The 5,664-nt window shown below is 40.1% G+C and overlaps 1 pseudogene; it reads left to right on the top strand.

Moving 5' to 3' along the window:
* Positions 1 to 479: 479 nt before the first annotated feature.
* On the top strand, positions 480 to 977 carry LOC114897259 (annotated as a pseudogene).
* The last annotated feature ends 4,687 nt before the right edge of the window (positions 978 to 5,664 follow it).

Genomic DNA, 5,664 nt, shown 5'->3' with positions numbered 1-5,664 from the left:
ACAAAGATTTTTGAGCTTTTATGCTATTTCCTTTACTGGAGATATTTTACTCCACATTTATTACAATTGGCCTATCCTTTAAGATACAGATCAAGAATCTCTTCCTCCAGAAAACAATCCTTAACCCCCCTTTTTCACCCATCATAGACCTCCCCATCATATTTAACACATTGTGATAAATCACATTGTCTTTTCCACTGGTGGCTTTCAAACTTTATTGCCCCAGACCTAAATAGTAAAAAATACATTTTTTATCACAACCCCAGTACACACTGAAGTAAAAACTTCATGAAGCAATATTGAACTTTATTACATGCAACATACTCTGGTATTTACTATTCTGTACTATTTTATTTTTTTTTTCTCATTCTGTTTTCCACATTCTGAATTGATTTCATGACCCATGCTTTAAAAATGCTGCAGTAGCGGCTCTTGTCTTTTCTGGCTCTCCTTGCTCTCTCCTTTTCTCTTCCAGAAACATGGCCTCTGGTGTGGCTGTCTCTGATGGGGCCATCAAAGCGTTCAATGACATGAAGGTGCGTAAGTCGTCGACACCAGAGGAGAAGCAGCACAAGAAGGCGGTGCTCTTCTGCCTGAGCGAGGACAAGAAGAACATCATCCTGGAGGAGAGCAAGGAGATCCTGGTAGGTGATGTGGGTCAGACTCTAGACGACCCCTACGCCACCTTTGTCAAGAGGCTGCCAGACAAGGACTGCCGCTACGTCCTCTATGACGCAACCTATGAGACCAAGGAGAGCAAGAAGGAGGAGCTGGTGTTCATCTTCTGGGCCCCTGAGTGTGCACCCCTTAAGAGCAAAATGATCTATGCCAGCTCCAAGGACGCTATCAAGAGGAAGCTGATGGGGATCAAGCATGAATTGCAAGCAAACTGCTATGAGGAGGCCAAGGACCGCTGCACCCTGGCAGAGAAGCTGGGGGGCAGCACCGTCATCTCCCTGGAGGGCAAGCCTTTGTGAGCCCCCTCCAGCCCCCTGCTTGGAGCATCTGGCAGCCCCAGACCTGCCCATGGGAGTTGCAGGCTGCCCCCTTCCTGCCAGACAGGAGGGGCTGGGGGGATCCCAGCAGGGGGAGGGCAGTCCCTTCACCCCAGTTACCAAACAGCCTTCCCACCCCCTGGGCCTTCCTCCTCCTCCTCCTCCCTCCATCCCTGACGGTTCTGGCTTTCCCAGACCAGTTTTTTTTTTTTTTTTTTTTTTTTTTGCGGTATGCGGGCCACTCACTGTTGTGGCCTCTCCCGTTGCGGAGCACAGGCTCCGGACGCGCAGGCTCAGTGGCCATGGCTCACGGGCCCAGCCGCTCCACGGCATGTGGGATCTTCCCGGACCGGGGCAGGAACCCGTGTCCCCTGCATCAGCAGGCAGACTCTCAACCACTGCGCCACCAGGGAAGCCCCCAAATCGCTTTTGATCTTCTGATTCCTCTTGGGTTGAAACAGACCAAGCTCCCCCCAGGAACTCTGTTTGTAGAGGGGACCTGTATTTTTTTAAACAACACCCCAGTTCCCCACTTGTTCCTCCCTTTTTCCATGCTGCCAACTTCTAACCGCAATAGTGACTCTGTGCTTGTCTGTTTAGTTCTGTGTATAAATGGAATGTTGTGGAGATGACCCCTCCCTCCCTGCGCCGCCTGGTTTCCCTCCCCTTTTCCCCTGGTCACAGCCACTCTTGGAAGCAGAACCACTAAGCGACCCTCAATAAAAAACAAAAAACAAAAAAAACGCACAACAATGAAAAGGCTCACTAATGGGAAAAAAAATGCTGCTGTAGACTGTGAACTCACATAGATTCTCAAGCATAGTAGTTTCTAGCTCAATACAAGTAATTAAGAAAAAGATAAAACAAAAATCTCTGTATCCCTAGCAAGTAGCACAGCGCTAGACACATAGCAGTGTTAAATAAAGATGCTTAATAAAAGAATAAATGCACACTTCTGGGGCAGACCATCTTCATGAATTATCATGTTTCCCTCCATCATTTCCCTTTTTAAGAATAAGAGTTTCTTACAAGATATTATATGTAATTTTACATTACAAAATATACCCATGTAAGCACAGATACAGAGACAGGCAAAAATGGAGAAGGACTTTAAAAATTGTTGCATTTGAAGGACATAATGAGATAGAGAGTCATGATTGCCAAAGGCCAACTGTTTGGTCCTCTCAAAAAAGGCCTAATGTGGTAAAGTCACCAAGATCAGGATCTGGTTAGAAATTGTCTTCTAAATGGGCCAAAGATCACTTACACTAACCAAATTCACAAGATACCGGTGAATACCTAATATTAACTAATATTTATTATAGAGTACTTATTATGTGTCAGACAATATTCTAAGCACTTTTTATGACTCTATCCTCAAAAAAACCCTGTGAAGTATGGTTATTTCATGCTATTATCTCCATTTCAAAGATGAGGAAACAGACTGAGATATTAAGCAACTTTCCCAATGTTATACAGCTAGGAAGTGGTAATAAAATGGTTAGTAAAAGGATTGTAATAAAAATGTTGTGAAAATCTCTCAGAAAATAGGGCAATGCACAAAGAATGGGAGAAAAATATTTAAATATAGAGAACTAAACCAGGGGGCCTAATAGTTGACTACTAGGATCTCCAGAGAAAATAGAGATTTTAAATTATGGGGAAGAAATTATCAAATAAAAATAAGAATTTTCCAAACCCAAAGGATGAGTTTTGAGTTTCAAAGTATCCTCTGTGTATCCAGAACAATGAATGAAAAAGGTTCAATACCAAGGCACATTATAAAATATCAGAACATTGGAGATAAAAAGAGGATCTCATGTAGCTGGAACACACAAATCCATGTACTAAAAGAGGAAGTAAAATTGCCCTCTCACTATCACACCAAGTAACCCACTGAAGAAATTTTTGCCTTTCTTCCCAACAACCTTGGGCTCATGGTTTTTGAGGTCCTATATCCGCGGGAGGAATGCTTCCATCAGGAAACACCATCAAGGTTCAGATGAATTGGAAACTGAAACTGCCCACTGGCTATTTTCAGCTTCTGGAGCTGTAGAATTAAAAACAGGAAAGGGTCGCTGTAGCCATGTGGTGATTAATCCTGATCATCAAAGGGAAACTCAGTTGCTGCTCTACAATAGGGCAAGAATGACTATGTCTGAAACCCAACTGAGGCAACTCAGTAAAGATAGCCAATATAAGATAAGTCCAAAGATAAGCCCATAGTGGATTCAGATCATTTGGGAATTAAGGTTTAGGCACTGGACTAGATAAAGAATCAGACCCAGTCAAGGAGCTTAGAGGGATAATAGGACATGCAATGAAGGGTTGAAAAATGAAGTTATGATTATCAACTTTGGCCTCAAGGCCACCTACGGAATAGGGGTTCAATAGCAGCTATACTTTATATCATTATCACTCCCCATCCCACCCCCACCTTATATGAAGAGCATTGGCACTGGCTAACATTTTAAATTTCATTATCCTGTGATGATATGATAGCTGATAAGACTATGTGTGTCCATTGCATTGGGGACATTGGTTGCACACAAGAGGTGATACATGAATTTCTTGTAGGTCAAGTGACACCAGGAAGATATTAGTGCTTGAATTGCTTTTGCAGCGTTCCACCCAAAAGGGAGGACTTACTAACAAAGTAAATAACAGCAGCAAGGTGCCGGAGTTTCCTTATCAGGGAATTGGTACAATATGGAGGCCCCTTTCTGCTCACTGAAGGAATTAAGAATGTGTGCTACGGGAGAGGCAGTAAGAGCATTGAGAGCAGTCAACGTCAGCCGGAGAAGCAGAGATGACCAAGACAGAGAGCAAGGTTCATTTCTCCTCTATTCCTACTTCTAGCCCCCAATACCAGAAGAATTAGCCTTGAAAAGGAAAGAGGAAAATATATCCTAGAACCACACTCTCCCCAGCCCAATCTTTAGGGGCTTGATGAGGGAGAACGAGTGAAAAATTGGTTATATTCCCTTCCTCATTTCACATCCCCTGTGGCTACAAGTCTGGCCCACAATGGGGGGGTGGTTAAAACACCAAAGTTTTAAACTAGGCCAGGCTAGACTTTGAGTAACTTAAAAGAGCAGAAAACTATGGAATCTGCCTGGGGGGAAAGGGTATTCAACATAGTACAGTGGGATCAGTGACTAGAGGAAAAATACAACATTTTATGTTTATATCCCCATGAAGTTCAGATTCCTTAGTAACTTGGTCACATAAAAGTAAGAGTAGTATGCAATTTATGATATAATGTTAAGTGAATGAATCAGAACTTGAAACTGTACATATATAGCAAGTACAATTGTATGAGTAATCTGAATATATTAAACAAAGCCAGGGGCAGATAACTGAATTTTCTCTAAAACACAATTTGCATAAGGTCAGCAATGATCATGTATCTAATCAAACATACTATTATACATACTTCTTTTTGCCATTTATTTGTTTTAAGAAGTAAAATAAGTTTATTTAGCAAGATTGCTTTTCACAAATCCATGTTAGACAATGGATACTTGGCCACCCTCTGTGGACTTATAAATCATGTTTTTTTGTCTTTTGGTTTTTTGGTTGTTGTTGTTTTTCAAAGATCAACATCATAGTATTTCAAAGACTAAACGGAGTGTGATCTTTCATTTCCTCCCTTTTCCATTAAAAATTGAGTATTATGCTTGACTTTTTCCATTATCTGCAATCATTCCAGTTTGCAGGGAGTCCATACATATAATTGTTAATTGTGCAGATATTTCAGAAAACATGTCTTTTGAGCCCTCTAGTGAAGATTCCTTTAGGCCCACCCGATGTGAAATCATCTACCAAAACCCATTCTAACTCCAATTTCTATAGCATCATTGCTATATTTATACAAAGACTCTAATTTATGAAGTCTTCCTCCTACATTGGAATATTTTAGGACACTGGAGCAGGGTAAGAATTTCCTGTGGCATATTGATATCATACCTAGGAATGCCTTAACCCCTTCTTAACCCAAGCCTGGTAAGAGATAAAAAGTTTATGGCTATCTTTTTAAAAATCTCAACTCTATATAACCCCAATGAGAAATATATATGAACTAGATAGCATAAAAATAAAGTATCACCAAAGAATGACCTTTCAAATTACAGCTATTATTCTTATCTGTCACAATGATGATTTAGGTAAGTATTTATCTACCTTTAATAAATAGATAACATGTTGTAATGTACTAAACATATAACTGTGCAATTTTCATTTGTGCTTAGATATGGACTCACATACAATTAAGTCTCCCAACAGTAAATAAAATTGTCATTTAGCATTTAAACATATTATCTAATTTATTTTATTTAACGGAAAGCAAAGCAAAACCTAAGATAATTAAATCATACTGATACTATTTAAATGACATTTGTCATCTCCCTGATGCAGTCCTTCTGTGCATTTTACTCAAAAGAACAATGTGAAGTTCAAAATCTGAGAATAAAATAACTTGAAAATCCACTTGAAAAGGAAAAAATAGCAAAAATCTTTACCAAATGAAAGAAACATACAATTTAGTTCAGCAGGGCTTCTACATATCCAAGGACAATATAGATTTGCAGCCACAATTTTTTGAAAAAGAAAATTTTGTCCTGGTTTTTCTTGTGATCTTGGTCTAACAAAACTTACATAACATAAAATG

The sequence above is a fragment of the Monodon monoceros genome, unplaced genomic scaffold (assembly GCF_005190385.1).
Source record: "Monodon monoceros isolate NGI ecotype Baffin Bay Population unplaced genomic scaffold, NGI_Narwhal_1 Super_Scaffold_16, whole genome shotgun sequence".
Classification (NCBI taxonomy): Eukaryota; Metazoa; Chordata; class Mammalia; order Artiodactyla; family Monodontidae; genus Monodon; species Monodon monoceros.
This window is presented reverse-complemented; position numbering and strand designations above follow the sequence as displayed.